This window comes from Podarcis bocagei, assembly GCF_964188305.1.
Source record: "Podarcis bocagei genome assembly, chromosome: 1".
In the NCBI taxonomy this organism is placed as follows: Eukaryota; Metazoa; Chordata; class Lepidosauria; order Squamata; family Lacertidae; genus Podarcis; species Podarcis bocagei.
The window spans coordinates 124,676,249-124,686,923 of NC_138125.1; the positions used below are offsets into that span (position 1 = coordinate 124,676,249).

Consider the following 10,675-nt stretch of genomic DNA (forward strand, 5'->3'; position numbering starts at 1 on the left):
CATACTACATTTTTAAAGATTTGCCTCGAGAAAGTCTTTAAACCTCTTTTGTTGACCACCAGCATTACATTTTCTGTTTTTAAGTTCCTTGAGTACATCATGACTGGATGCTAACTGGCCCCATTGCCAAAATTATTCTCTGTTTTCATCCTCCTACTTCTGCAGTTGCAGAATAGCTTGTTAGCCTGCAGATCTGGTCCTGTCATGGTGTTTTTAATTTCTCAAGGCTGCTTGACCCATTATATTTTTTAACAGGCATGTGTTTAGCAGGCAACTGTTGTTCTAGGTTTTCCGAAAAAAGAGCCTTATTGGACCAAGCAGGTGGTATGAACCTGCATGTCTCCATCTCTGCTAGGTGTTGTGAGTGGGCCTGGACAGCAGATCTGCAGAACCTGTGACCTGCGAGTTGTTGCACACAATGAATGCAGCACACAGGCCATGTTCTGTGACTTCCTAATGCTCGAAACTCCTTGGCACACGCTTTTAAATTTTGTTTTGCATTCACAGGCCGGCAGAAAAACTGATTTTTCTCAAGAACAGTGGGGCCACCATCCCTGTCTGGTGGGCCTCAATCCATTTGATGAGTCTAAAAATTGCCCAGGCTTATTCAACAAAGTGACCATGTACTGTTGACAGTACAATTGCATCATTCTTAAATCCCACTTGGGTTTCAAGCCAGAAAATTACGCCTAATTAAAAGCACTAAGCCAGTACAGTGGTACCTTGAGTTACAAACACCTCAGGTTACAAATGCTTCATGTTACAAACTCCGCTAACCTGAAAGAGTTACCTCGAGTTGAGAACTTTGCCCCAGGATGAGAATGGAAATCGTGTGCTGGTAGCGCAGTGGCAGCAAGAGGCCCCATTAGTGAAAGCATGCCTCTAGTTAAGAACAGTTTCAGGTTAAGAACGGACATCTGAAACAAATTAAGTTCGTAACTAGAGGTACCACTGTACATTCTAAACGCTGTGATTCTAATGATATATGTATATATTAACTCACATGTATCCCATTCAGGGTTTTTTTAATTGATATTTCATTGAAAGATTTTCATTTATAAAGAAATAATGTGATAAATGAGAGGAATTTTTAAAAGTGGGGAAAAGGAGTGGGGAAAGAGAAAGGAAAAAGTACAGTGTAATATATTGGTTTAATGGAACTTGCTTTCCCCCCCGTAAAACTGCTTAGGACTGGGATGTTGTAAGTCACCTTCATGATGATGATGATGATGACGACGACAACGACGACGATTATTGTGCCCTACCCATCTGACTGAGTTGCCCTGACCACTCTGGTCAACTTAAGTTGTAACTTCTCTTTAGTAAGGTAAAGGTAAAGAGACCCCTGACCCTTAGGTCCAGTCGTGGACGACTCTGGGGTTGTGGCGCTCATCTTGCTTTACTGGCCGAGGGAGTCGGTGTACAGCTTCCGGGTCATGTGGCCAGCATGACTAAGCCGCTTCTGGCGAACCAGAGCAGCACACGGAAACGCTGTTTACCTTCCCGCTGGAGCGGTACCTATTTATCTACTTGCACTTCATGCTTTCGAACTGCTAGGTTGGCAGGAGCAGGGACTGAGCAACGGGAGCTCACCCCGTCGCGGGGATTTGAACCGTGACCTGACAGAAGTTCATAAAATTTGGTATGGCATGGAGAGGGTGGGTAGAGAAACACTAGAACTCAAGGGCATCCCTTGAAGCTGGAAGATTCTGGACAGATAAAAGAAAGTATGATTTCATGCAGTGCATAGTTAAGCAATGTGTCAGGGACTGGGCAGAGGAGGAACGGTGAAGACTGCCTCCCCATCCTGACCCTTCCAGTGGGGAGGAAGAGGAAGACAGTTTAGATTTTCAACAGGAGGTTGAAGGAGGTCACAGTTCAGAGGCAGATGAGGGGAAAAACTGGGAAATCATGGGAGAGGAGGAGGCAGGACCTGAATGGCTGATTAGAAAGCATTTCAGACCCCTCCATCTCCCAGAACCCGGCAAGCCTTAAAAGTAGGAGAGCAAAAAGCTTGAAGACAGTGGGCACATAGAAGCACCTGTAGAGGAGGTGGTGATGATGATGAATGAGGAAGTAGGAGAGACGGGGGTGGGGTGGAGATTCCCTTGAGACAACGCCATTATCCAAGAGGCTGGGTTCTATAGCCTCTCTCTGTAAAGTTTGAAATAAAAGACGGTAAGAAACTTTCCCTTGTCTTTATACTTTCCTGGGCAACCAGCCGGGAGCCGCTGACAGCATCCTGACGCAATGGGACTCAGTCCCACAGTAGTTGGTTAGGACCACAAATTCGGATGGCTTTAAGAGAGAATTGGACAAATTTACGGAGTATAAGGCTGTTCTTGTGGGACGCCGGTGTGTTAAACCACAGAGCCTAGGATTTGCCAATCAGAAGGTTGGTGGTTCGAATCCCCGCGATGGGGTGAGCTCCCGTTGCTCGGTCCCTGCTCCTGCCCACCTAGCAGTTTGAAAGCATGTCAAAGTTCAAGTAGATAAATAGGTACCGCTCTGGCAGGAAGGTAAACAGCGTTTCCGTGCGCTGCTCTGGTTTGCCAGAAGCAGCTTAGTCCTGCTGGCCACATGACCTGGAAGCTGTACCCCGGCTCCCTCGGCCAATAAAGCCAGATGAGCGCCGCAACCCCAGAGTCGGTCACGACTGGACCTAATGGTCAGGGGTCCCTTTACCTTTACCTTTAAGGCTGTTCTTGGTCAGCCACTGTGAGAACAAAATGCTGGACGAGTTGAGCTGTGGACTCCATCCAGCGAGTTCTTATTGTGTTCTTATGTTCTTAAATACTAGTAATTATTGAGATCTGTGTGTGTATAGAGAGAGTGCACCTATATTTCAGATTTTCTTGCTTCATGGCAGTTCTCACCCCGATATTTTCTTCACAAACTTCCAGAGTAAAAACGGCACTTCTTAAAGGCTATGCTTTCGATGGGGGTGGAGTGAGAATTTCAGAATATTAGCTGCTTGCGTTTTCTAAGGTGGCTGCACAACCACCAGTAATCTAAGCCAAATGCACGCAATTGCCGCGTACATGTAGGTTCTCGTCTCCTGGGTTTAGATCAGAGACCGATCGGATGACTCACAGAAACACACGGAAAGAGATAAAAAGGAAACAGCATACGTTTGAAGAAAGTGTTTGCGTTTGGCAGGGAGTGGGGGATTTCTTTCTTTCCTCTGTTTTCCCTTTTCTTTTTGACAACCATTCGTCACATGAGTCAGAGAGGAGGTTTGCGTGGGTAGATCTCTGTGGGCGGATGCATCTGTGGGTGTCAGGGTGAGACAGACGTAGATAGATGGCTGTAATTAAGTAGTTAGTGAAATGGCTATAATAGTCAAATGATTTTCAGATGGAGAGCTTGGTTTTTTTTTGTTTTTGTTTTCTGGTTTTTTTTTTGTTTTTTGTTTTAAAAGAGCTCATTTAAAAAGAAATCTCCCGGCATTTATGTGCGATGCTCTTCTGAGGCGCGGCGAGCACGACAAGAGGAGGCAGTTCCGTTTGCTTGAAAATGCAGCTCAAAACAAGCTGATCTCCATTTGTTTTTCAGGGGGGAAAGGCCGTCGTTGAACAGCGAGCCATGTGATCAATGTGGGACTTCAGAAGAAATGAAAGATCTTGACAAAAATGAGGTACGTGGGTGTGTTGACAGGGTTCCCCCCGTTTAATTGCTTTCTTTGTTTGTTCCACTCAATCAAATCAAAACATCAGCCCCCCATTGACTTCAGAAGGAAAGTTAAGCACTCTCCCATGCCGAAATCCATGGGGCAAAAATCATTTCGCTCAGAGGTGGAGAACCTGCGGCCATTCAGATGTTTCCAGGCTACAGCTCTCCCAGTCATTGGCTTTGCTGGCTGGGGGTGATGGCAGCAGGAATCCAAGCACACCTGGAAGGTCTCAGGTTAGCCAAACTCTGTTTCAGTTGGACTGCGGCATTATTCATCCATTCATTTATATCCTGCCTCCTCGCTAAGCTCGAGGGAACTCATAAGGAACAAAAATGAAGATAAATGGAATACAGAAAACAAACTGGCAATTCTTGAAAAGTGCAGCCATAAAAGCAGCCGATAAATAGGAAAACAATCAGGTGTTTAGGTGCATTTGGCTTTTAAGAGTCAAACTACACCTCTCTGGAGAGTCATTCTTTGCAACAAGTTGTTCAGAGCCGAGAACCAGGAGGAGAGAGCTGGTGCCTGAAATGAGTGTAGAATGATTTTTGTATCTAAGAAAATTCCATTACCACATCATTAATATCTGGTTCTAAACTGCGAAAGAAAACAGTAGAAAGCCTCAGTCCACAATAAGCAAAGTCATGGGAATAGTTCATTTCTACCAAGGAGGCCCAATGCCAGGATTTTCACTGCAGAGCCCCAGGCGAAATTTACATGGATTGGATTCTTTTCCCCATCAATATTGTACTTGGTGGTTCGTATCTGTTCCCTTCTCACCATTAAAGTCCATCACTCATTGCTTCCGGTGGGGAACAACATGTTATACCCACTTGTCTGTACAAACCTACCCTGGAAGTAACACCTGAAATTACTCACTGTAAAAAGATGTGGTACTATGCCAGTTCCTCGGCCCTGCCCCTATGACGCAGAAATGTTCTTATTGTAGCTGTAAGATTTTCTGGGGCACCGCTAAGAATGTAAAAATTGTTGAAATGCTGGAAGGGTTATTTTTTTCAGGCTACTTGGGGGATTTCTGGGGAAATTGCAACATTAATATACCGTAATATGTCCTATCTTTTAGGTTCATGTGCAAATAGAACAGAAAATAGACCTTTTTATCATTATTGCACACATGTTTGTGACAGACAACCCTATTGGTAGAGAAACAATAGAGATGTTCTTATGCTTAACAGTATATATATAAATTTAACAATCAAGAGAACTTGAAAATGGTCTTGTATAGCTTCTTCTTTTCTTAAAGCGAAAAAGCTGTGAACTTTTGCCGACAAAGTGCAAATTAGGTAGGGTTGCATTGAAATGCAAACCTAACCCACTTTCCTGGCAGGTATGCTTAGGATAACGCCTTGGGGAATTGCTTCGCATGGCCTGGATTGGGCTCTTTATATTTTTTAAATAAAATGTATATATTTAAAATAAAATGTATATATTTAAAATAAAATGTATATATTTAAAATAAAATGTATATCAATGTAATAACTGAAGGTAACAGTTTATACAGAGGTAACATTTGCTGACTAACTGACAGAACATTTACTTTGACAATTTCGTAATGAAAAACTAAAAAAAAAACCTCTTGAAAGCAGAAGTGCAGTTCTTCAGTCTATTATTATTATTGTTGTTATTGTTATTATTATTAACATTTGTATATTACGCTATACCCGCAGATCTCAAGGCAATTCACAGGATAAAATCACAGTGTAAAAAAGACAAAATACATAATCAAAACAAAAACAAAAACAAGCCACTAACTCCCTCCACCCCCCAAGTCTAGCTTGACTATAATTAGCAGGCTTATCTTTTAACACTTGCTGGATCCAGGGATTAAAGGGGTCTGGCATCTCCCAGACCCATTATGGAGCGTTTGCCCTTAGGAAGGTTTCTGACTTTGAGAAAGGGCCACTGTTTGGTTGAAGAGCGCCTACTTTTCATGAAGATGGTCCCAGATTCGAATCCTTGACATTTCCACGTCGGGCTGGGAGACAATCCTTTCTGAAATAATAATAATATATATAAATATATATTTTTATTTGCACCCCACCCATTTGGCTGGGTTGCCTCAGCCACTCTGGGCAGCTTCCAACACACATAAAAACAATAAGAAAACATCAAACATCAACAATGTGCTTTGCTGCTTCCCACCCCCAAAATGCTTCAAGCAAGCCGAAAGTATATTTGTACGTTCAAGCAAGGGAAAGTTCGTTCTTTCTCTTTTTAAAGCACACACAGGAATGAATTTCTTCAAAATAGCTTGCAGGTTGTTCATGGGAACAATGGGGATTGTGACGTCACAGCTACCAGCCAATCAGCACCGGGCAACCAAGACAACTCCTGCAGCACACTGGCAAAATCTGTTTCCCAGGAATCTTATCCTGGATGAGGATTAGGAACAAGAATGCAGTCAGTGTGCCTGCTCTTCTTATATACACCAAGGAAAGAAAATACGTGTAAGGACACCCTCTATTGGGCAGGATCAGACCTACAAAAGTACATAGGTTTTGTGATTGTGAGTACTTAGTTTTGGCAATCAGGACCTGCAACAAAATAATGGCGTTTATCATCACCCAACAACATGGGTGCTCATTCTGGGTTTAAGCTAGCCAATTATATCCTCCTTAGGGGGGGGAGATGTGATTCAGTGTGCATTTAAAGCTGAATCCATCAGATTTATGCTTTCCGAAACGATATGCGAACTAAAAGGCAGCCGTGCTTCGAAATTTGCACTTATCTGAATTTTCCGGTGCAGAATTCTCCAGCCAGTGTTCGCAAAAATGCATGTTTTAGGAGAAAGTGTGAAAATGACATACAGAAAAGCATTATGTTAGGGGAAACGGCTTGCAGAAATGTCATTAGTCCAAATATATATGTGTGTGTGTGTGTGTGTGTGTGTGTTTATGAGAAGAAATTCACTCTAAAACATTGAAGAATTTTATAAGGATTGTTTTTAAAAATTGCAAATTGCTGCAGAAATGTAAAGAACTGAATCTGAGGTTGGAGAAAAACAGAGAGAACCAAAATTGACAGATTTTCCCATCCTTACCCTTCAGGATAATATAACCCGTAGGGGCTGAAGCAAGGCATTCCAGTTGTTTTCTTTTCCCCAACACAACATACATTTTCTTTTCCAATTCACATTCAACATCCCATGGCTACTGAGCATTGGATAACAACAACAATTTATTATTATTATTATTATTATTATTATTATTATTATTATTATTACCCCACCCATGTGGCTGGGTTTCCTCTTTTTTGTACAATTTTGAGATGTTTAACTACCTCTTGTACTTCTGCAAACTAAGCTTCCTCTGAGCATGCGAACATCTTGTTTTCACTGGTCTCATGTTGGCTGCTATGCTGTTAACACTCACCAACTGAGTTGACTATTAGCCGCAGCGCTGCTCACTCTCCCTATTAACACGAAAAAGCACAGCGTGTATAATAAACAAATTAAAGCTGTAGGTGGTAAGAAATGCTTACGATCTGGTTGTCATAAATCGCCGTGTTCATTTTGGAACTGATTGCCCCATAGAAATCTATATAAAATGCCTTCTTAAGGGGGGGGGGGGAATGCTCACAACTATCAGATTCTAACCAGAACAGTGGAAATAGACATATGTATAAGAGTATATGAGGAGCAGAGTATGGGTAGTTTTCAACCCAGTTTTACTCAGAGTAAACCCACTGAAATTCATGGTCCTAATTTAAGGTAAAGGTAAAGGGACCCTTGACTGTTAGGTCCAATCGTGGCCGACTCTGGGGTTGCGGCGCTCATCTCGCTTTACTGGCTGAGGGAGCCGGTGTACAGCTTCCGGGTCATGTGGCCAGCATGACTAAGCCGCTTCTGGCGAACCAGAGCAGCGCATGGAAACGCCGTTTACCTTCCCGCTGGAGCGGTACCTATTTATCTACTTGCACTTTGATGTGCTTTCGAACTGCTAGGTTGGCAGGAGCAGGGACTGAGCAACGGGAGCTCACCCTGTCACGGGGATTCGACCCACCAACCTTCTGATCAGCAAGTCCTAGGCTCTGTGGTTTAATCCACAGTGCCACCCGCGTCCTAATTTAGTCATGTGCATTAATGAGATAATTGCATTAGGAAATGCAACTAATTTAGGTACACACGAAAAGGCCTTCTGAGTTTAGGAAGCCATTTTATCCTGAATCAGATCACAGCTCCGTTTACCTGTTCACTGTCTATACTGCTCGGTGGGTAAAGGGCGCGGGTGGCGCTGTGGTCTAAACCACTGAGCCTCCTGGGCTTCTTTTTTCAAAATGGTTGTGCCCAGTTTACCAGGAACCTCTCCACTTCCGTTCCCTGTGCGGATTCCGACCTGACGACGCTCTCAGTGGATGCAAACTCGAAAGTTTCATTTATGCCTTTGGATTGCCAGGCAGTTGGATACCTGCTTCTGCATCACCTCTCAGACCTGCAATTTGGTAGCTTCAATTTGGGTGACAGTCGGCTTCACTTTAATTACAATGATCGCTCAATCTGGAACAGAGCTATTTAAAATGCGGCAGAGGCTGAGCGTCTCCAGCCCCCGTTCTCATTCCAAGTTGTGATGTATCCTGTGAGTAAGCAGGACTAGGGCCAAAGCGATGCCTGCTCGCCTCGGATGTGGGTTTTAAATTTTTTTAAAAAAATCCTTTTCACAAAAGCTTTGATTTCCCGATGTAAGCCTAGGTGTTGTTTTTGTCAGAGGCGCTCACAGCCCAGGCCTCCCACTGTGGCATTGTTGTTCTTCTCCCTCAGAAAGCCTCTGCAAGGCCAAATGTCTTTTTGTTCTCATTCAAGTCACCAAGATATTGATAATAAAAGCAAATATCCCTCACCAGGTGCCCTTCAGAAGCTTTGGACTCCAAGTCCCATCAGCCCCAGTCAAGTATGGCCTGTGGGATGATGGGAGTTGTAGTCTGGGAACCTGATGCCCTCCAGATGTTTGAGACTACAACTGGTCCACAGACAGGGCTGGCCCAAGGCATTTTGGAACCTGAGGCGAAATAATAAAATGGCACCAGGCCTCCACCAAAGAAGAACATACACTCCAACACTTTCCCAATGAAAATAGGGACACCCTATTCCATACCCTCCAACATTTCTTCAATGAAAATAGAGGTGTGTCCCCCCCCAACATTTCTCTGATCAGTGCTTTTTCGGGGGGGGGCGCAGGGGTACATGAGCCCGTAAGCATTTTGTGACTCTAACGGGAGAAGCAACTATTATTATTTTTTAAAAGTTTCTTCTCTAGCACAGCGAATCATCAGTTCCGTTGAATAGCGTGGTGAATTGTCAGTTCTGTTGCTGCCCCCGATGGCGGTCTCATTTCCTGTCACAGTGTTTCCTGAGTCTCAGATGGAAGCGAGCGTTTAATGTGTGAAGTAGGAGTTAGAATCTAGCACAGTGATTGGTCAGTTTCATTGTTACCATCTCTGATGGCGGCTTCATTTCCTTCATTTCCCGGTGTTTCCTGAGTCTCAGATGAAAGCGAGTGTTTAATGTGCGGAGCAGTGTGCAATGTGGAGGTAACTTATTTATTTATTATTATTTATTTATTACATTTCTATACCGCTTTATATTTTTAAGAAAAATCTCAAAGCGGTTTACAACTTATTAAAACATCAATAAAGCAATCTTGAATCAAACATTTCTGAAGAAAGTCAAATATAGGGTATACAGTCAAAGTGATATAATTAACAGAAAACTAAAATATTAACCTAAAGATTTCAAAATAAAACATTACAAAGGAGGTCAGCTACAGAATGCATACTTAACACAAACAAAGTTAGCAACAACAACAAACATCTTAAACAATTTTTTTAAAAAAACATTGCTAAGTGAAGTCAAACTATAAAATGCACATTTAAAACAGCATAATTAACAAGAGAATAAAATATTATCATGACACGGCTGTTTGACAGGCACAAAAAGATGGGGCAAAAGAATCCAATAATTAGGATTTGTTGTCAGGCATAGCTATGTCCTTCTGGTCTCACCAGAAGCCTCTTTTGTAGCATGTTCTTTATACTTTGGTCCATTTACTGTATTTATTTCCCCCGATTTGAACTATAAAATGGTGATTTTCTTGAGTCAAAATGAGAGTACCCCTAAACCTTTTTTTTAAAAAAAAAATTTAAAAAGTACTGTCTCTGATGAAGAAATGACCATCTGTTTGTGGGCTTCCCCATGGCATCTGTGAGGACCGGAAGTTGGACTTAGACGGGCCTTTGAGCTTACCTGGCAGGTCTCTTTCTTATGTGCAAGTGATTCAGCAAGGACAGGAACCAGAAAATAGGGACTGCACTTGATAATGAGCGATGGTTAGAACATATGGGGAAATAACATCATCAGAAATCTGGATGATGGTTTCGATTTTAAAAATCTGCTTTTGTGTCTCTGTGCCGGGTCAAGTACCTATCTCCACAGGAGTCAACTGCTGCCGAATAACACACAGTCTCTTTTCTTTTGCTCTGACACATCATTCTAATTTGCTCCTCTGTGGTGATACTCAGTCATAACCACCCACAACCACTTGTGCGTACCCAGTCCTACTCACACAGCTCTCGCCCCTGCCTGGTCACACTGAATCATCCTTCCTGAATACCCATCCATGCAGCTGTTTGCCGCTTCACAACTGCTAACTTTTCTACCAATGCCCCATGGATTTGGAGCGATGAAAATGCCCACTCTTCTCCTCGTCTCTGTAAGCTGCTAAAACCAAGTTGCCGCCGTTAAAAAAACCAGGCCTTTCCCCTTTACCTTGAACAGAAATTCGGAAGGTCTTGTTTTCTTCCTGCCCATGGATGCCACTTTCTTGGTAAAATTTTGCTCCTGGAGGGGGTACCAGACAATTGCTCAGGGATTCTAACAGAGCTACATATCCATGTCAGCAAAAGTCTGAGACTATGGGCTAGCAGTAGTTATCTCCATCAATCCTGTCACAGAGGGGATTATTATTATTATTATTATTATTATTATTA

At 42.8% G+C, this 10,675-nt stretch overlaps 1 long non-coding RNA gene across 1 annotated transcript; it reads right to left on the reverse strand.

Annotated features, from left to right (window-relative positions):
• Positions 1–3,155: 3,155 nt before the first annotated feature.
• On the reverse strand, positions 3,156–7,394 carry LOC308582112. The gene is made up of 3 exons (XR_014005494.1): positions 6,974–7,394; positions 5,620–5,686; positions 3,156–3,270 (listed from the first exon to the last, which is right to left on the reverse strand). It is a non-coding gene; the product is annotated as an uncharacterized lncRNA (long non-coding RNA).
• Positions 7,395–10,675: the final 3,281 nt, after the last annotated feature.